This window comes from Pinus tabuliformis, chromosome 6 (assembly GCF_031772625.1).
Source record: "Pinus tabuliformis cultivar Carrire ecotype Pingquan chromosome 6, CPIR1, whole genome shotgun sequence".
Classification (NCBI taxonomy): Eukaryota; Viridiplantae; Streptophyta; class Pinopsida; order Pinales; family Pinaceae; genus Pinus; species Pinus tabuliformis.
The window spans coordinates 1870603656-1870626559 of NC_142292.1; the positions used below are offsets into that span (position 1 = coordinate 1870603656).

A 22904-nucleotide genomic window follows, 5' to 3' on the forward strand; every position below is an offset into this window, starting at 1 on the left:
TTAAATGCTCATTTAAATCTCACTTTCTATTTTTTAATTCACCCCACTTTAATAAAGACCCACTTAGTCATTTATTTCCAAAGTCACTTTTCCTTTCTAATTTTTCATTTACTTTATAAAAGTTACTTTAAAATTAGACTTAGTAACTTTATCACTTAAAGTCACTTTTAAATTAGATTTAACTTTATAAAATTATAAAGTCACTTTAGGAGAAAAATTAAATTCTTTTGGACACTTTTCCCTAGGCCAAAGATCAAAGCCTAAGGGAACCACCTGTCCTCCGGTACCAAATTTCAACATTTGCAAGCAAAAGCTATCATATGTCGATTTAATGGTTTCTGGCCCAAATCTGAAGATCTAAATGAGTGGATCTACCTCAATTGGACTAGAGATTGTGACATTTATCTATGTGCAAAAGGTTTTTTTGTGGTTCAGTTTGATAACCAGAAAGATTTTGATTATGTCATAAATGAAGGACCATGGTTTTGGGGAAGGGCAGGTCTCTTTGTAACCCCATGGTTTCCTGGTTTTGATGCCAACTCAATGGTGGTTACAAAAATGTCGGTTTGGGTAAGGCTACATAATCTTTCGCTCCCCTTTTGGCACCACCAGGTCCTAGAAGGCATTGGGAACTCTTTGGGAAGGTTCCTAAAGATGGATCGAGAAAGAATGGACAAAGGTATCTTCACTTTTGCACGCATATGTGTTGAGATGGATTTAAGCAAAGGCCTTCCTGATCGTATTCACTTGACACATCAAGACTTCAAATGGACACAATGGTTAGATTTTGAAATACCGCCTTTAGATGCCAGATTTGCCATCAAACAGGGCACTTGCAGAACACATGCAAACAAGCAAAGAAAAGGACAAAGAAAAGACCGCAAAAGCAAAAAGGATGGCAATTCCTTGACCCTCCTTCTTCAGATGATGAGGATGAAGAAATGGATGAGACCCAGCAACATCCAGAGACACAAAATCAACAAGGTTCTCAAAAGGAGGGAGAAGAGAAGCAGAAGGATCAGAACAAACAGGCAGAGATTCCCAATAACTCAGCAGTGGTTTCAATCCATGAGAACCAACACGAGGACAAGAGCAACAATCAAGGCCTAGGTGGAACAAAGCGATCTCATGTTTCTGAGAGCTCAGATTTAGATAAAGAAGCCCCAAACACTTCAAGAAATAATGAGTTGGCAATTGTTTCATCTACTCCATCTCTTGGGGTTTGGCAAAAATTCCAAAAGAAAAAAGGCAAAAAAGAAAAAACCAATTTATCTACTCAAATGCATTTTTATTTTTATTTTTTGTAGCCTAGCTACTGTGTGTGCTTAAAGCACATACACTGGTCCCCTGGACAATATTTGAATGCACTTGTGCATCTGCTCTATGTAACTTTTTATTTTTATTAATAGAAAGTTACTGATTTTTGCTCAAAAAAAATGTCCTAGGCTAATGAAGAATCACTTTTAATTTATAAAATGAAAAAGCCACTAAAGTGACTTTATAAAAATAAAAAAGTAAAAAGGTGGAAAAAAATGCGGACAAGTTATAAAAAGGGGAAAATGAGGATTTCCTCCTCGTTCTAATTTTTTGCCATTTGAGAAAAAGAAATTTTGGAGATCTCTTGCATAAGAGTAAGGTTTTTACTTACAGATTGCTAGTTTCAGTGTTGAGACCATACACCCTAGCTAGCAACGTTATCAGAACCGAACCGGTCATCGAACTGGAAAACCTTGTGTACCAGAACCGAACCGGAACCAGAAAAAATACTGGTTTACCAAAAACACATTAAATATTCATATTTTAAAGGAAAAGACAGATATATTCATGTGCATCCATATGAATCCAAACCATTTATACACAAATATGCAAAAGTTCGCATTTATATAGCAAGTAATAGTGCATATAACCAAATAACACTTAGTGCAAAACATCGTTGAACCAAAAATGTTACAAACATCAAGAAGTAGGCTCTAAAAGGCCTTTATAGTCCAAAATAACATGATAGATAATAGTATTATACTACAACCTACAATAGTACAAGCTATAGCTACAGCAAATCAATCATCAAATCATCAATCATCATCAGAATCATCATCCTGATCATCCTCCTCATCCTCATTTGTAGAATGAGTAGCATCCAAGTCTACAATGGGATTATGGCTTGATTCCCCTGGCCCTGAAGCTGCTACTGGTGCTTTTAATATATCTACCTCTGCATCCTGTGGAGGTGGGTCCAAGTCCAACCAAGAAAGGTCTTCATTGTCAAATGTTGGTGCTTGACTCTCCACAACCCATTCTGATGTTGGATCAAAGTCATCCAAGACAATGTTGCTTGATTCAGGGGTTTTATTCAGCAATTGGTTGTGCCTCAACCTAAGGTTGTACTGAACAAAAACCATGTCATTCAATTGTTTTTTCTCCAAACAGTTCCTCTTCTTAGTGTGTATATGATCAAACACACTCCAATTTCGCTCACACCTTGAAGCACTACATGTCTAGCTCAATATTCTAATTGCAAATTTTTGCAATTGAGGGCATTCACCACCAAATTGTTGCCACCAATAACTTGCAAAAAAGCTAGAAGAAAAAAAAAAGTATTAGCAAATGAATTTGAAACTTGAAACTTGGACTCAACAATTGCAAATTGAAATGAGTAATATAAGAATTTGCAAATTTTGACAGTTCTTACCTGGGGGACTCTTTGCTCTATTTCTTACAGCCATAGAAATTCCAAAGGTATCGATACTCTCATTGAAATTCAAGAGCTTGTTATGAATTTGATCTTGAGTCTTGGAATCTGGGACCATGCGCTCAATGCATTTATATAATCCCCCTAATACCTCCCCATCAGCCTCAAAATTTGTAGTGTAATGGTACCTTCAAAATTCAGAAAACAAAAACATATTCATCAAGTCAACAAAACTTAAAAGTTAAAACTTATAACTTATAAGCAATGAATATTTGTTCCTTGGCCTGATCCATGGCCTCATAAACAAAACCCATGGAAGGTTTATCATTATCCACCATTTGCAAAACTCTGACAAGAGGCTCACTAAATAGCACAATCTCCTCTGCCTTTGACCAAAATATTTTGTCAAATACTTGGTCAACCATCTATTTCCCTTCAACCTTTTTGCTCCACTGAGATGAATTCCATTCATCACATGAAAACATCTTCCTCAAGTTCGATTTTTGTTGAACAAGGGATTGCAACGAAAGGAAGTTGGTTGCAAATTGTGTGATGGTTGATCGAACAAGCTCTTTACCCCCTGTGTGCTTTCTCATAAGGTTCAAAACCCATGAGTGGTTGTAGATGTACCTGGTTATGGATTTTGCATCTTCCACACACTTCTTCACCCACTCAATTTTGCCAATATCCTCAAGCATGAGGTCCAAACAATGGGCTGCACATGGAGACCACCAAATGGTGGGGTGTTTTTCCTCCAACATATTTCCCGCTACAACATAGTTAGAGGCATTATCTGTGATAACTTGTACAAAATTTTCAACCCCTACTTCCATAACTACTTCATCCAAAAGACGAAATAGCAATTGTGCATTCTTCACCTGATCAAATGCATCAATAGATTTAAGAAACATAGTACCTTTTCGACAAACAATTAAGAAATTTACTATGGTGCGAGATCTACAATCAGTGCGTCCCTCAGACATAATTGTGCATCCTATTTTGGTCCACGATTGCTTGAACTCTGTAAGGTACTCTTGTATTCTTTAGACCTCATTTTGTAAAAGTGGCCCCCTGATATCATGAAAGTTAGGGCCTTTGAAGCCTGCTCCACATGAAGCTATAGCATCAATCATGGGTTGATAATATGCAAAATTAGTAGCATTAAAAGGTATGTTTGCATCATACCACCATCTAGCAATGCATTCATATGCAGCCTCCTTCTCTATCTTCTTCCATTTAACATCAAGGGTTGGTTGAGAACTAGGGGTGGTGCAGGGTACAAAGAAGTCAATCCCTTTACAGGTTGTTGTCCTCTTCAAGTTAAAAGCACTTGAACTACCCTCTCCAACTCTAGCAGGGAAACTAGAGGAATCTTCAAAACTGGGCATATATTCTTCAAAATCAGGGTCACTAAGCATAGCATCATCCTTTTGACTTTTGCCTATATCTTTTTTAATTCTTTTTTCCCCTTTTTTTTGTTGTAGGCTTCAATTAAAATTTGCATCTCCTCTCCATATAACCCAAAGCAGAATGGAGTAGCGGAGCGGAAAAACATAACAATAATTGGGGTTGCAAAGGTTATGGTGTATGATCAGGAACTTCCCATATTTCTATGGGTAGAGGCATGTAACACAATAGTGTACATTTAGAATAGAACTCCTCATAGAGCATTGGGGAAGAAAATGTCGGAGGGAGTCTTCACAGGAAAGAAACCTGAAGTAAGTCACTTGAGGATATTTGAGAGTGCAGCTCACTGCCATGTGCAAGATGAAAAACACAGTAAATTGGATCAAACTACAGAGAAGGGGCTCCTCGTCGGGTATAGCGAGACCTCAAAGGCATACAGGATCTACATTCCTAGTAGTAGGAAGATTGTAGTGAGACGAGATGTAAAGTTCATGGAGGACAGAGCTTTTAGGAGATCTCAAGAGATGCCTGTAGGTGATCAGAATCAATCAGCAGAAGTTTTGTTAGTCCAACAGCAGGGACAGCTAGTGGGACCAGCAGGAGGACAGTCACAAGGATCAAGTACAGTGACTAGTACCAGTATTTCCTCAGGGGTAGGAGATCCGGGGAGTTCTCAACAAACGGAGCAGCAAGAATAGGAGGAGGAACTAATTGAACCTCCCACCACAGTGGTAGAGCCAGCAATGAAGTTTGTCAAACATTGAAAGATGCAAAGGAGTTTATCGGAACTTCTAGGACGGAAAAGAGACAGCACAAGTAGCCTGATAGATATCAAGCCTTAGTAGCTCAAGTTGCAGAACCCTCCAGCTTTCAGGAAGCTACACAACATCGAGTATGTGTGGATGCCATGGTAGAAGAGTATAGTTCTATCATGACAAATGTTGTTTGGGAGGTAGTGTCGAGGACGGAAAACAAATCAGTTAAAGGTTCCAGATGGATCTACAAGATCAAGTACGTTGCAGATGGCAGTGTAGAGAAGTACAAGGCTAGGTTCGTGGCAAAGGGGTATGCACAGAAAGAAGGAATAGACTACGAGGAGACCTTCGCCCCAGTCGCCAGATATACCTCTATCAAATCTGTTATATCCCTAGCAGCTCAGATGGGATGGGAGATTCACCAGATGGACATCAAAACAGCGTTCTTGAACAAGGTGATAGAAGAAGAGGTGTATATAGAACAACCTGAAGGCTTCGAAACTCATGAGAAGCGCACTCATGTGTGCAGGTTGAAGAAAGCCCTATACAGGCTCAAGCAGGCACCCAGGGCATGGTATGGTCGGATTGATAGTTACTTGTAGCAGTTGGGATTCGTCAAGAATGATGCAGATCCCAACCTCTACTATTTAATGGTAGAGGACGAGCCACTCATTCTGGTTTTGTATGTGGATGATCTCTTTTTTATAGTATCATCAGGGCTCATAAAAAGACTACAAGAGGAACCTTGCAGCAGAATTTGACATGAGTAATATGGTGTTGATGCACTATTTTCTAGTATTGGAAGTTTGGCAGAGGAATGAGGAAATCCTCCTTGGGCTAAGGGAGATATGCTACAGATATTCTAAAGAGGTTCAAAAAGAAAGATTGTTGGCCCATGACTACACCCATGATCACCAATTGGAAGAAAATAGATGCATTAGGGGGTAAGGAAGACAACCCAACCTTGTATAGACAGCTCATTGGGTCTCTCATGTATCTGGTCAACACTAAGCCAGACATTTGTTTCACTGTCAATACCCTTAGTTAGTTCATGGTTGAGCCGAAAAGGGTACATTGGGCAGCAGCAAGACACATTCTGAGGCATGTGCATGGCACAGTTGGGTATGGATTGAAATAAACTCAAGGAGATGATGTCATATTATGTGGATTCACGGATGCAGATTGGGCAGGCAATTTAGTGGACAGGAAAAGTACCTGCAAATAAACTGCATAATTTATTTGACAGTTAGAAGAATATTTTTCAATTATTGCAATAGATGAAATCTTCACATCAAATTTCTACTATGACACACTTTGAGGGGTTAAAATTGTGTTCTAAACCCTCAAAACCCAATTTTCCTAAGTTTAGGGGGAAATCTGGCTATAAATTAAACTAGAAATTAAATAAATGGAGAAAAATAAATATCAACACATGCTCAAATGATGTGGAAATGAGATGGAAATTCATCTAAAAGTCAAAATTGAGTTACCAAATGATGTGGACATCCACATAAGCCACAAATCAAGCAAATCTAATTTTTTGTGGAGAAGACAAGTAGTTCGAGTAACAAGATCCACTATTTGAGGAAGTTAACTCGAGCTTCAAGGAGATATCATGAGTTGACTTGACATTGGATTAGAATTTACTTGAGTGAGGTGGAGAATGGTCTCCTACCACTCCACTTCACTCTCCCACATGAGCTCCCTCATCTAATTTGAGCTCCCTCATCAAGGATTGTGTGGGCCTCTAAGGAAGAAATCAAGTTGCCACTTGGGAAATTCGAATTCACATGGAGCATTGGGATTGTCACCTATTTATCTTGGGATTGTCACCATTTGCCTTGGAATTAGCTCTCAAGCTTCTATATAATAGAGTTATGGGTTCTCACTATGTAATGATTGTTACTAGCTATTGTGCTTGCGGAAATGTTGTTGTTTTGTACACCTTCAAAAATATCAATAAAGACTTTTGGGTTTCATTCATGAGGTGTTCCTCCTTTTGGAGTGTGGCGAATTGTTGATCATTGGTATAATTCCTTTTACTCATGCTTTGATCTAATTTGATTTCATATGCTCTTGTCGATTTGTTAATGTAGAGCTATCTTGCATTGACATTTGATTTAGAAGTATGCTCTAGGTATAGAACGTTCTAGTTGGTTTCAAATAAATCTCTAGAGTTTCTTATCATTGTTTATTGCTAAATCTATAAGGAACTAATTCTTGATTGAGGTTTTGTAGAGGGAACATATTGTTGGGATCAAAGAATCAAGCATAAGGGGAAGTCTTTGGAGAGACCAACCCACTCTTGATACATTCTCAAAGGAGCTCTCATTTGTCTTTTGAGCCTTCATAGTTTTATCTTACAAATTGGTTTTGAAGGGGTTTTGGGACATAGCTTGTACACAAGCCAAGTACTTTTAAATTTAAATCACTTTTATTAAACATTGTGCTCCAATTTCTTTCATTTGCTATCTAAGATCTTAAAATGGCTAATCAAAGAGGAGAGTTTACTCACTCTTTAGCTTAGTCCTTTGTAAATTATGATTGTACATATACACTTCATCTCGTTGATTTTTGTCCACTATATTTTTCTTGTTTTGCAGCCCATATTTGGAGGATTTGATAACTCGTTTGGAGCAGATTTTTTAGGGACATTTTCCACAAACTCATAACAAGTGTTTGGAGAACTCATTGGCACATGATTGGATCATTTCCCAAGGAGGTCGTGAGCATTTGGAGTCCCTCATTTTCTGCAAGGTCGAATTCATTTGAGAGTTATACATAAAGCTAGGTTGTGGGCCTCTTAAGGCTGATTTTCCCCTTGTAATTTTCAGATTTCGAGGAGGTCTCATTAGCTACTTTTGTTGCCAAATTTTCACACTGTACAAGGAGAATCTAGCTCCTATAAGTCTGATTGTGTAAAAGTTTCTCCTTCATCTTTTGGGCAGTCTTTTGAGGCCACCTCCTCATTGTAATACCTCTAATAAAATAATAGTCTTGGGCTTGAGGGAGCTTGGGATTCATCCCATAGTATCTCACCTCTTCATTTAGAAGGAGGACCCTTGTGGGTGGATTGATTTGCATTCTTAACTTCAGAATTTAGTTTCTCTTGCATGCACTTTCCATTTACTAATACTGATTCACACATGGTAAATTTTGGGAATTAACACAACCTCAAAACTCCATTTCATTTACTAAATTAAGTTTCCTACATTTTTACCTAAGTTTTGCATCCTTCATTTCATTGTTGCTTTGAGCTACAAATTAACACTTTACTTTGAGCAAATATTTCTTTACATGCATGCAGTGTACATTCTTGGCAAGCTTTGATTTAGTTTATTAATTTATTTCCATTAAGCTTGGTAAATTGTTTCATGACTACTTAGTACATGCTTCATTTTTTTCAACTTTTGCTACATTGTTATTTTAAGTATTGTTGATATTTCCTTGGAGCATCATATTGTTATTGTCTACTTGAAACAATTTATTTTGCAAGTAACTTACTTGCATCACTTTAATTCAGTTGCTCACATTACGCTACCGTGTTTTTTCTTTGAAGTCATTGTGCAATTTTACTTTGGTTATTTCCTCATTTATGGAAGCATTGCTATCAAAGTTTCAAGAGCAAGAAACTTACATGCATCTCACTTAGGCACATTTTATTACTAATTGGCATTTCAAAAATTAACCTCCAACTTAAGTTGGTTGTATAGACTTTAGGGACCCTCCACCCCTATTAACTCCTCATTGTGAGATCCAGATTTTCGGGCAAGGATGAGGTCTGGGGACCGGAGTTCAATTGAAACTTTGTTTTAGAGTACAACTAATAAAATAAACCAAGAGCATCTCTATGTCACAATTTCACTTTACTTGCAATACAACTCTCCTACATATGCTATCTTGAATTTATTTGAGTCGTATTTGCAAATATCATCATTTTCTCAAGAAGCATTTGATTTATAGTGCAAGTATTTGGATCTTTTACTTTTGCAACAATTAGCTTTCTTGTACTTGGTGTTGTACCTCTGAGATAGTAGTAGGTCAGCGACCAATGCCAGAGCATCTAAAATAATTGTTTTGGAGTTTTTGGTTTTAGTTTTGGAAGACCAATGAATGAAGACAGATGTAGAATTGAAATACTTAATCCTTTGGATAATATTAATATCTCAGCGAAGGGTTGCTATAAAGCTTTACACAGTGATATAGATCAAATAGTGGTGAGAAGAAGACAGAAAATAATATGATTATCACAGTTTCCAAATTGTAAAACAGAACAATCATAAGTATGAAAACCTTCTAAACTACGTTCCAAAGATTCAAGGCAATATACTTAAGCTTACAAAAGATGTTGATGATTTATTGATTAGAGGGGATTAGCTAAACAGACAGTTCATTAATCCATTCTCTTAATAGATGATCACTTCAGGAGTTTATAGGGATAAATTGAGACACAATTATTCCTACCTAGATATCTCTATCTCTATAAGTCATAAGCATATGAAGAAAAACATAATGATTTGATAACTGGAAAAACTTACAGGATAACACAAACTGTGTAAAACCAAATTCAGAATCATCTACTTTGTATTAAGGTTCCAGAAAGACTGAGTACATCAAGTGTCTAGAAAAGCTTCCTTCAAAGGTGCAACCAAGTTCAAAGTAGAATGAACAGTCAAGACTTAACAAGCAATGAACAATGAACCTTGAACCCATAACAACTCGAGAAGAGAGTTATTTATACAATAATTAAACTAAGAAAATATCCTAAAACTAATTAAGATTTATTCTAGGAAAGGAAAGATCTTCATGCAAGAAGATAGGGGCAGCTATTGAACTGCTTCTTGTTGTCCCTTTTATTCAAGTTGTGTTGGCTTTGTTGTTTGATAGTTTGCCCTTTAAGTTGTTTGATTGTTTGTATCCTTTGCGCTGGTTGATGACTTCATTTGATCTTTCATCTGATACTCTTTAAACTCTGTGAATATCCTTTGACCCTGCTAAGTAGCCTTCACTGTGTTCTTTTTACCTTTACTGTGCATTTCAGGTTTTTACTGTGTTTTTCAACAGTAAATCCTTTTAGATTTTATGTTACAGGGTAAAGTGATTTGATATGATCTTCATATTTGTCTTCTAACTGTATGCAGATTTTTTCCTTGTAACCCTGGAACAGGAGTTTTTACCTGCAAAAACACAGAAATTGTTAAGAAAAACCTAGGTGACAGAGAAGGTCGTCAATGGCTTTATTGAGCTTGAAAGGATATTAGAAGGAGTCCAGAGCATATCGGAAGGTAAAACAATGGTTTTATTAGTCGCAGAGGCTTATGGAGGTTTCGCTGTGAAAACAGGCGAAACAAAGCAAAATGGTGATTTTTACGTTTTAAACGGAAAAACAGTTTACTTTTTGAAATATGGCGCAAAGTGAACAGTGGCCATTTTGTCGTTATGCGGGAGGTGGTTTTGGTTTTCATCGCACCGCTTATGAGGCGCAGGCGGTTTTTGGGAGGGGTCACCCGATATAATTTAGAGCCTGACACATAGCAAGGGGAGGTCGGTGGAATACTGCTTTTTTGAGCTGGTAACGCTCAGACAAAGAGTCAACCCGAAAACGCTAAGGGTCGTTGGATTTGAATGTATTTGATCGAACAGTGGTTGAGCGAAAGAGCAGCACAGAGGTAAGAGGAAAGAGCAATGGAGGGGCCCAACGATTAATCATGGCAGTATGGCTTTATTATGGGTTAAAAACTGAGATTAGCGGGGTTTTATGGTTAAATAGAGGTTTTAGGTTGGTTCTTCGTTTAAATCATAAAAACATTTTAACAAAGAAATCCTTCACCAAACACAGGATGGCGGACTTGAAATAGTATGAATTCGGACGGATAAATGACGTTGGGTCCAGGTTCATCGCATATTGCAATCGCGGTTTAGCGAAGGAAGACCCATTGCAAAGGAATGCGATAGGGGTCGGACACGATGTGGAAAATAAACCATGGATAATACTGCGTCGGGTTTGGGTTCCCATCGCATATCGGAGATCGCAATGGCGGAGGGTGTATGCTTCAGCCAGAACTTGCGATGAGAGGCGAATGCGATATGGCAATGGATTATGAAATATATTTGCGTCGGGTCCGGGTCCATCGCGCATCGCATATCGCAATGCGGAGGAGAGTGCATTCATGTTGAAAAGCTTGCGATCTGCCGATATGCAATGTTTTATTGAACACATAGTTTTATAATAAAACTAATGGTTTCGAGTTATTTAATAAAGGGAGTTAATAATATACGGGAAATGGAACTTTTAGGGGTTTAATACTATAAGTTAGCGTTAATATGAAACATGAGCGGAAAGGGTAAATACTCTAAGTATAATGTTTTTTTATGAGTTATTTGCTTTTCACATATATACATCAATACTTAGGCTAACATCTTTTTGTGGGTTTTTTGCATAAAAGGGGATTTAACATAGGGTTTTCACTTTTCGTAAGTAAAAAGGATTTTAACCTTAGGAAAATGGGTTTTTTATGGAAAATGAATGAATATGAACTATATGAAAGGTGAGAAGGGAAATTAGTAAATATAGGGATGAATGGGGATGAGAGAAGTTAATTAATTGATCTTGTAGACCTTCATTTGTTTTGTGTAATTGCATCATGGACATAGAAATATATGGAAAAACATGATAAATGTACATTTTCTCCAATCAATCATCATACTTCTGCAACCTTTCTTCTACTTACCCTTTGCTTATCCTATCATTTTTTCTTCACTTAATGGGTGCATTTAAGCTAGCAAACCCTTTTCCTTTCTTTTTATTTAAAAAAAATAAAAACAAACTATCTAATTCTAATCTTATAACATCCAAGGGCTCAGATTAGATTGATGAGCACCTTATTATTCTCTACCTAACTACTGATCTGCCAAGATTAAACAGTTTGGTCAGATCTCTATTCTCTAATTATAACATCAAATTTAAAGCATGAAGCAGTCAAGATTAAACTATTTAACTGTCATGGGTTGTGACATTTATGACAAGCTGCACACAACCATTATTTTGCAGAAAAATAGTAGTGGCATTTAGACTTGCTTACTTTCAGAGTTTATTTGTTTTCTTTTCTTTCTAACCTAACATTTTATTTTTTTTGCCTTGATTTTTTAGGGCATCTAACCTAACATTTTCTTTGATATGGACATCATCATCAAGATATTTTCAAAAACATTTTATTCAATATTGTTATGTCCATATCCTAACTTAACATTTTTTCAAATATTCTATCTTATCAAAACCAAAAAAATGCTACAACATTGGCTCCATCTAGAAACTGCTTTTTCCTATAGAATGCAGAGAACCTGCAGATCCATGTGCCTTCTCCTCGGGCTATGGAGTCCTTGTTGTAAGAAAAATCACACTGACATCTTGAAAAGTAGAAGAAAACCACAGTATTTACAATGAAAACTATTTCAACTTCTTAGTACTGAATGTAATGTTTGATAAACTTTCCATTTACAGGATAAGTGGAATATAGCCCCTCAATATTCTGCAGCACAAAAGTGTTGTTACACTTCACTTCAGCAATTGCTAAAGGTCCAAACCATAGATTACCAAATTTTCCATGCTTTCCTTTCTCTTCTCTCCTGGCATTCCATCTTAGAACTAGATCACTTTCCTTAAAGTCCCTTTCCCTAGCTCTTCTGTCAAACAGGGCCTTCATCTTATTCTGATATTTCTTCAATTTGTGTTGAACTTCATCTCTGTTTTCATTAAGTTCAATAATCTGATTTATTCTTCTTGAAAAATCATCAGGTTCATCTGTTGAATCCTGCAGGAATTTTAAAACAGGGAAGGCCAAATTAGTAGGGAAGATTGCATCTTTCCCATAGACTAATTGAAATGGAGATTTTCCAGTTGATCTCTTTGGAGTAATTCTGTTTGCCCATACTACATAAATCAAATGTGAATCCCAGCTCTTCTTATGATCAGCTAGAGTCTTTTTGATTACCTTTACCAGACTTTTGTTTGATGACTTTGCAAGGCCATTACCTTGAGGGTAGTATGGAGTTGAATGATGTAACAGAATCTGATATTTCTGGCAAAAGTCAATCATTTTAACACTAGAAAAAGTTGTTGCATTATCAGTGACAATTTGAGTTGGGCAACCAAATCTAGATAAGATATTCTCCTCAATAAACTTAATTACTACTGAATCAATAGCATTTTTTACTGGAATTGCTTCCACCCATTTAGTAAAGTAGTCTGTTGCAGTGAGGATCCATCTATGTTGATTACTTGAAGTGGGGTGAATCTCTCCAACAAAATCTAATCCCCATTGAGAAAAAGGTGTTGAAACTATTGATGGAACAAGTGGAAGAGCCACTAATTTTTGTTTACCAGCAAACATTTGACAAGGAACACAACCTCTGACCTTTGCCCCTACTTGTAAGAACAATGTGGGCCAATAAAATCCTCCCCTCATAATCTTGTATGATGTTGCTCTCCAAGCATAATGTCCCCCACAAAATCCTGTATGAAACTAATCAATGATTCCTTCAGATTCTGATTCTGTTAAACATAATAACAAAATATTCAGTGGACCTTTCCAGTATAAATTTGCATTTATAATGCAGTATTTGACTGATTTTAACTTAAGGGTTTTACACTGGGTCGAATGATGCTGGACACTCAAAATGGATCAAGAAATTTACAATATCTTGATACCAGTTTGACAACAAGAATTTTTCATCAATGTGTATAGGACTGATCTGCTCTGAAGGTAGAGGTTCTTGTGGGTTCTCCCCTTTAGGATGAAGGGAAGGTTCTTGTGGATTCTCCCCTTTTGCAAGGACAAAAGGTTCTTGTGTATTCTTCCCTTGTATTTCTAAAACAGAATTGATTCCAAGTAATTCGCATTTGGATTCAGCTAGAAGCTTGGCTAATCCTTGACCTTTTATTAACTTGGTAGTCTTGATAGTTAGATCAAACTCCAAAATTTGAGTGATCCATCTACCTCTTTTCCCATCAGTGTCTGGTTGGGTTAGGACAATTTTCACAGCACTATTAGGGACATAAGCAGTAATAGGTGAATGTAAGACATACATCCTGAATGATTTCAGGGCTTGAATGAGGGCATAGGCTTGCTTCTCAATGATGTCATACTTAAGCTCAGCATCTCTCATAACCTTGCTGAAAAAGGCTATGGGTTGGTCATGGGAATCTTCATTTTTCTGTAATAGAACGGCAGCAAGGGTTGTTTTAGAGGCAAAAGAGAAAATACTAAATGGCTTAGTATAATCAGGGCTGGCTAAGGTGGGAGCTTCAGAGATAGCCCTTTTTATTTGTTCAAATGCATGCCTAGAAGAGGCAGTCCATTTGACTTCATGGTCCTTTCGAAGCATGTCAGTTATATCTTTTACAATCTCTGCATAATTTGGAATAAATCTCCTTAGAAAATTAATCTTGCCTAGAAAAGCTTGAATCTCCTTCTTGTTTCTAGGTAAGGTCAATGTTTCAATGGCAGATACTCGTTTGGGGTCAATTACCACTCCCTCCTTTGAAATTATATGGCCCAACAGTTTTCCTTCTTTGATAGCAAACAAGGACTTCTTAGGGTTCAATGATATTCCAAATTTTCTACACCTGTCAAAAACCTTTGTCAAGTGCTTTAGATGTTTCTGATCAAATTTAGAAAAAACAGTTATGTCATCAAAATAAATAACCACAAATTTATTTACCTGACCCATAAAAGCTATGACCATAGCTCTCTGAAATGTTGCTCCAGCATTGGTTAAGCCAAATGGCATCCTAGCATGCATGAATGTACCCCAGGGTGTAGTAAAGGTTGTCTTCTCTCTGTTTGTTGTATCAACATTCACTTGATTGTAACTTGAAAAACCATCAAGCATAGAAAGTCTTTGTGCTCCTGAAACCATTTGAAGTAACTAATCCATTTTGGGCAAAGTATAATTATCTTTTAATGATGCCTTGTTCAAATTTCTAAAATCCACACAGAGTCTTATTTCTCCATTTTTATTTCTAACAAGAACTAGATTTGCAACCCAATTAGAATATCTAAGAGGGAGGATGATCTAAGCATCTAGAATTTTCTTAATCTCCCTTTCTACAGTTGGTAAAAGGGCTAGATTTATCCTTCTAAGTTTGTGTTGATAAGGTTTTGCTTCTGGTTTCAAAGGAATCTTATGTTGTATTAATGAAGTATCATAGGTCTTTAGATCAGCATAAGTCCAAGCAAAAACATCCTTATAATTTTGCAATAACTTAAGATATTGAGCTTTAACCTCAGGGTATAAAGATGCACATATTTTGATGTTTTTGATATCTTTATCAGTTCCAATGTTAATCTCTTCTATGTCATCTTCTAAAGAAATGGACTGAGAGTTTCGAAGGACATCATTTTGATCAAACAATTTTCCTAAAGGAATGAATCCTTTTGGAATAAAATTATTAGATAATTGAATAATGTTATGATTAGCAATTTGGGTTTTAAAATCTGAAGTATCATTTCCGTCTGCATTTTCATTTATTTCAGTTCTATCTTCATCAATTTGTAGAAATGAAAAATCATCTATTACCTGCAGAAATGATTTCAAATGTCCATCATCTTCGAATATTTCCCAATGTTTCAGATTATCTGGGATAGATGGCCTATATTTGACTTGTATCTGATAGAGTACATCAGTATGATCAGGAATTTTAAAACAGCTAGCAGAGATAGCTAAGGCATCTACATGAATATTCTGATCTCTGGGAATATGAGTCAAATTAAAAGCATCAAAGAAGTTTTCAACTGAATCCCATACTTCATTTCGGTAGGACCTAAGTCTAGGGTGCTTGGTCTGGCAAACATTTCTTACTTGCTTAACAATAAGTTCTGAATCAGTAAAAACACTTAAGTTTTGAACTTTTAAGCTTTTGGCTAATTGCAATCCTAAAAGGAAAGCTTCATATTCAGCCACATTATTTGTAACTTCGAAGTTTAATTTACATGATTAGGTTATATTTTCTTTTTCAGGTGAAATTAAAACTACTCCAACTCCTGCCCCATCTTTCGTGCAAGAGCCATCAAAGAACAATTTCCAAATATCAGTTTGGTTTGGTTCAGGACTTTCAACTACCTCTTCAATTTTGACTTGAGTTTTATGTTGGTTTGAAGTGAGTTGAAAACAACCAAAGTCTTGATCTATTGCATAAATTGGATGGTTCCTTGGCTGGTCAGTCTTACAAACAGTATGTACAAATCTTACCTCTCTATATAATCTTAATTGCTCTCCTCCATAAACAGGAATAGTAGCATATGACATATCCATCTGTAGAGTTCCCCCTAATTTGGCACAGCAAGACCTAGAAAGGAGCATTCCAAACTTGGGAGGGATATCTGTGACAACAATATCAAGTACTACACTTTTCACTGGAATTTGGGCAAGGGTAACCACTAGATCCTTGATCAATCCCAAACAGGGCACCCTTTTAGAATCAAAGGTGTACAAGTCATGGTAGGATCTAGTTATGTCGAGTTTCAAATGGTCCATGATAGATTTTGGCATAAGGTTGTGTAATTCTCCGGAATCGACCATACAATTATACAACATGGAATCATTTGTTTTAAGGGTTACATAGAAAGGAGGCACTATCTCATCTATCATGTCTGAACTAGGGCCAAAAACTACTGTTGGTTTTTCATCTTGCAGACTTATGACATCACTTTCAGCATCAACCGAGGTATTGTGTATCCATTTTGTGACTTAGCTTTTGTAACCAGGGTTTTTACAAAGTTCTCACAGTGGAATTGGGATCTTAACCTTCTCTAATTCTTTTTCAACATTAAATGTAGTCAAAATGTTTTTACCAGTTTGGATAGTATCAATTGAATGATCTAAGGGCTGAATAGGAGTTGTTTGAGCTTCAGCAGTTTTGGTACGTGGTTTAATTATTGGAGTTTCTTTTGGAGGTCTCCCAGGACCAGGCCTAGGCCTAAGATCACACCTCTTGTTTAAATCTGCAATTAAAAATTCAGAGAAAGCATGATATTTAGAGCCCTTTGAAGCTTCCTGATCTTCTTGAACATGATTTTGTTGTGAGAGAGGAATGATGATTGTTTGATTGGAAGAAGAATCCATACTATTAATATCTTCAGTAATTGTCATAGTATTATCATCAAGTTGTTGGTCATCTATCAATAGAGGACTAGGAACCCGTTCATCATTGCTAGGTCTCTTAAGAATTTGTAGTGGTGGATTTCTTTTATACTAACCTTGATTTTGGTTTTGGGGTCTAGTAACTGTTTGTTGTATTGTCCTAGGTTGGGTCTCAATCTTTGAAATCCTATTTGATAGGTTTCCGATGTTATTTCATCTATTTTTGCATCTTCTGATTTAGTCTTAAAGGAACTAGAGGCTTCTTGAACAGATTTGAGTTTTCTTTGGGCCTTTTCTTCCTTAAGTTTTAAAGAAGTTGAGGCTGCCCTATTTGCTTCTACTTCTATAGCATTTGTTTGCATATCTTCAAGAATTCTTGAAGTTCTCTCTCATAGCATAACAGCGAAGTCATCATCAAAATCTTTAGAAAATCTAGACTTAGCTATTACTACAAGGGGCTTACAATCAGCAGGCATTTTGTGATAGAGTTTATGGAATCTTTTGATAAAATCTGATACTGGTTCAACGAAGTTCCTTTTAAGCTCTTCAAATTCTGTGAGGAAGTAAAGAGGATCCTTTTTCACACCCCATTGATCTTTAAATATAGTTGTAAGCTCTTCCCAATTTCTAATGGACGCTGTTGGTAACTGCCTAAACCAAATCCTTACATTTCCTTCAAGTGACTATACAAACAATCTCATATAAACGTTTTCTTGTTCAATATTCATGTTGTCTGCAAAGTCTAGGAAAGCTTGAAGATGGTCCTCAGTTGAGGGACCAGTTTCTCCATTGTACTTGGGAAGGTATTTTAAGTATCCAGCTAGGAATGCATCAAGGTTATTAGGTAAGACTAAGGCAGCATATCTAGCCTGTACAATAGGTCGGAAAGCCATGACAACAGGTGGTGTATGAGGTGCTTGAGGTGTATGAGGTTGTCCAGGTGGAGTATGAGGTGTTTGTGTGGATGTAGAGGATGAAGAAGAAGTAGAGGAAGAAGATGGTGATTCAAGGGTTGATGAACTAGTTGGAGGTGAAGGAGGAGACCTCCTGAAAGACTTCAAAGGAGTCTTAAGAACTAACTTTGGGACCTGTAAAGGAATACCTTCTTTTGTTTCAAAGAGAGGATTGGTATATATAAAGAAGGTCTCCTCAGGTTGTTCAAAAGAAAAAGCTTCAGGTCGGTCAAAAATGGAAGGAAATGAATAGGTGGTAGGGGATATGAAATCTGTGGGTTTATATTCTGGTAGATCAAAACCCAAATCCGATTCAGTTTTAGGTGATCTTGGTGGTAGTTTGGGTATTGGATGAGATTCTAATGAATGAATAAGGTAGGCTAACTTAAAATCAACTCCTCTATTTAGAAGTTTAGCAACCCTAGGTGATAAATGGGAGTAATCAGGATCAGATAGGATATTACTATAGAGGTCAAATGATTCTAATTCTTGACTGTAGGACTGAAGAGGAAGAAGAAGATCGTTGGTGTCCCCTTTTAGAACTGGTTTTTCTCAGAAGCCTTTCAGGATCTGACAGAGAACTAACTATGTCAGCTTTTGAACGAGATCTGGTATGTTTAAAAGGTGCCATATTGGGAGTGTGGAGCCGCCTAGGTGAATGATTTTAACCTTTCTAAACCCTTTTAATCACCTTAAAGGGAAAAAATGAATGAATATCATTGACCCGGGTTCGATCCCCGGCAGCGGCGCCAGTCTAATGTTGTACCTCTGAGATAGTAGTAGGTCAGCTACCAATGCCAGAGCATCTAAAATAATTGTTTTGGGGTTTTTGGTTTTAGTTTTGGAAGACCAATGAATGAAGACAGATGTAGAATTGAAATACTTAATCCTTTGGATAATATTAATATCTCAGCAAAGGGCTGCTATAAAGCTTTACACAGTGATATAGATCAAATAGTGGTGAGAAGAAGACAAAAAATAATATGATTATCACAGTTTCCAAATTGTAAAACAGAACAATCATAAGTATGAAAACCTTCTAAACTACGTTCCAAAGATTCAAGGCAGTATACTGAAAATTACAAAAGATGTTAATGATTTATTGATTAGAGGGGATTAGCTAAACAGACAGTTCATTAATCCATTCTCTTAATAGATGATCACTTCAGGAGTTTATAGAAATAAATTGAAACACAATTATTCCTACCTAGATATCTCTATAAGTCATAAGCATATGTAGAAAAACATAATGATTGATAACTGGAAAAACTTACAGGATAACACAAACTGTGTAAAACCAAATTCAAAATCCTCTTCTTTGTATCAAGGTTCCAGAAAGACTGAGTACATCAAGTGTCTAGAAAAGCTTCCTTCAAAGGTGCAACCAGGTTCAAAGTAGAATGAAGAGTCAAGACTTAACAAGCAATGAACAATGAACCTTGAACCCATAACAACTCGAGAAGAGAATTATTTATACAATAATGAAACTAAGAAAATATCCTAAAACTAATTAAGATTTATCCTAGGAAAGGAAAGATCTTCATGCAAGAAGATAGGGGCAGCTATTGAACTACTTCTTGTTGTCCCTTTTATTCAGGTTGTGCTAGTTTTGTTGTTTGATATTCTGCCCTTTAAGCTGCTTGATTGTTTGTATCCTTTACGCTGGTTGATTCCTTCATTTGATCTTTCATCTGATACTCTTTAAACTCTGTGAATATCCTTTGACCCTGCTACGTAGCCTTTACTGTGTTCTTTTTACCTTTACTATGCATTTCAAGTTTTTACTACGTTTTTCAACAATAAATCCTTTTAGATTTTATGTTACAGGGTAAAGTGATTTGATATGATCTTCATATTTGTCTTCTAACTATATGCAGGCTTTTTCTTTGTAAGCCTGGAACAGGAGTTTTTACCTGCAAAACACAGAAATTGTTAAGAAAAACATAGGTGACAGAGAAGGTCGTCAATGGCTTTATTGAGCTTGAAAGGATATTGGAAGGAGTCCAGAGCGTATTGAAAAGTAAAAAAATGGTTTTATTGGTCGCAGAGGCTTATCGAGGTTTCACTGTGAAAACAGGGGAAACAAAGCAAAATGGTGATTTTTATGTTTTAAACGGAAAAACAGTTTACTTTTTGAAATATGGTGCAAAGTGAACAGTGGCCATTTTGTCGTTATGCGGGAGGTGGTTTTGGTTTTCATCGCACTGCTTATGAGGTGCAAGCGGTTTTTGGGAGGGGTCACCCGATATAATTTAGAGCCTGACACATAGCAAGGGGAGGTCGGTGGAATACTGCTTTTTCAGGCGGGTAACGCTCGGACAGAGAACCAACCCGAAAACGCTGAGGGTCGTTGGATTTGAATGTATTTGATCGGAAAGTGGTTGAGCGAAAGAGCAGCGCGGAGGTAAGAGGAAAGAGCAATGGAGGGGCCCAACGATTAATCAAGGCGGTATGGCTTTATTATGGGTTAAAAACTGAGATTACCGGGGTTTTATGATTAAATAGAGGTTTTAGGTTGGTTCTTCAATCATAAAAACATTTTAACAAAGAAATCCTTCGCAAAACACGGTATGGCAGACTTGAAATAGTATGAATTTGAACGGATAAATGACGTCGAGTCCGGGTTCATCGCATATCACAATCGCGGTTTAGCGAAGGAAGGCCCATCGCAAAGGAATGCAATAGGGGCCGGACACGATGTGGAAAATAAACCATGGATAATACTGCGTCGGGTCTGGGTTCCCATCGCATATCAGAGATCGCAATGGCGGAGGGTGTATGCTTCAGTCGGGACTTGCGATGAGGGGCAGATGCGAAATGGCAATGGATTATGAAATATATTTGCGTCGGGTCCGGGTCCATCGCGCATCGCATATCGCAATGCGAAGGAGAGTGCATTCATGTTGAAAAGCTTGCGATCCGCCGATATGCGATGTTTTATTGAATACATAGTTTTATAATAAAACTAATGGTTTTGGGTTATTTAATAAAGGGAGTTAATAATATACAGGAAAGGGAACTTTTAGGGGTTTAATACTATAAGTTAGCGTTAATATGAAACATGAGCGGAAAGGGGAAATACTCTAAGTATAATGCTTTTTTATGAGTTATTTGCTTTTCACATATATACATCAATACTTAGGCTAACATCTTTTGGTGGGTTTTTTGAGTAAAAGGGGATTTAACATAGAGTTTTCACTTTTCCTAGGCAAAAAGGATTTTAACCTTAAGAAAAGGGTTTTTTTATGGAAAATGAATGAATATGAATTGTATGAAGGTGGGAAAGGAAATTAATAAATATAGGGATGAATGGGGATGAGAGAAGTTAATTAATCGATCTTGTGGACCTTCATTTGCTTTGTGTAATTGCATCATGGGCATAGAAATATATGGTAAAACATGATAAATGTACATTTTGTCCAATCAATCATCATACTTCTGCAACCTTTCTTTTACTTACCCTTTGCTTATCCTATCATTTTTTCTTCACTTAATGGGTGCATTTAAGCTAGCAAACCATTTTTCCTTTCTTTTTATTTAAAAAAAAAATCAAACTATCTAACCTTATAACAGCCCAGGGCTCAGAGTAAACTGGTGAGCACCTTATTATTCTCTACCCAACCACTGATCTGCCAAGATTAAACAGTTTGGCCAGATCTTTATTCTCTAATTATAACATCAAATTTAAAGCATGAAGCAGTCAAGATTAAACTATTTGACTGTCATGGGTTGTGGCATTTATGACAAGCTACACACAACCATTATTTTGCGGAAAAAATAGTAATGGCATTTAGACTTACTCACTTTCAGAGTTTATTTGTTTTCTTTTCTTTCCAACCTAACATTTTTTATTTTTTAGGGCATCTAACCTAACATTTTCTTTGAAACGGACATCATCATCAAGATATTTTCAAAAACATTTTATTCAATATTGTTATGTCCATATCTTAACTTAACATTTTTTCAAATATTCTATCTTATCAAAACCAAAAAAATGCTACAACACTTGGAATATCCTTCATTGGTGCAACTCTATTTCAAGTTATTTTATACATTTGTTGCTTTGATGATCACTTTGCTCATGAGTAATTGATGTCATTATCATTTGAGCATTTACTTTCAAGTACTATGTCCTTTATAGTTGCAATCGATGTTTATATGTTGATCTTGGTCTAACATTTGATTTTGCAGGATTGTCTATCATTGTATCTTGATTTCATTTCTTGGGCAAGCTATTGTTATTTACTTGAAGGCATTGGTCTATACTTTGAATATATCATTGAAATTTGCTCATTTATTCATGTGCTTGCTTAATTCTTAGAAACAAGTTATTTTTGAAAAACACTCCACTTAACTTAATCTCCTAGAAACTCATATCATATGACCTTTCATTAGCAACCACCCCCCTTAGCTTACCTAGGAGAGAGCTTTAACGGAGAGAGTTGGGAATAGGTGACAGCCCCATCTCTTAGTTTTGCCACCAAACCAAACCTTGTGGGATTAATGGTTTTTTCTCACTAACTTAGGTGTGTGTGCTAGGCAGCAACAACACAATGAAAGACAACAAATATCACATTAGAATCTAGACCACACAAAGGAGCTTTTTGAAGGCTTAACAAACTTAATGTGTTTTGTATAGTTAACAGAATTTAAAATTGTTCCAGATCCCATTAAGTTATTGCTTGGAATTGGTATAGCAATGAAATAATACAAAATGTGTACAAACACGTTGCCATGGTCACATTAAAGAAAATAACAACACTCTACATGAAATAGGGTTAGTAATTCCTCCAAACTAGATTTAGAAATTCCTTTGAGTGGAATGTTCATTGTTCGTTTGAATCAAAGGGCAAAGTATTGGTTAGATTCCATCTGCATTCCATTCCATCAAAAAAATTATTTGGATCCATTACCAATGATAAATTGCCTAAAAATAAGAATAAATTTTATACAAAGATG

The 22904-nt window shown here is 36.5% G+C and overlaps 1 protein-coding gene and 1 pseudogene across 2 annotated transcripts in view; both read right to left on the reverse strand.

The window, feature by feature from the left end:
* The window catches only part of LOC149266608 (actin-related protein 2/3 complex subunit 4), a 348674-nt gene that overhangs the window by 213217 nt on the left and 112553 nt on the right, over positions 1-22904 (reverse strand). The gene's annotated exons all lie outside the window — the stretch shown is intronic.
* Positions 2042-4107, reverse strand: LOC149266609 (uncharacterized; annotated as a pseudogene).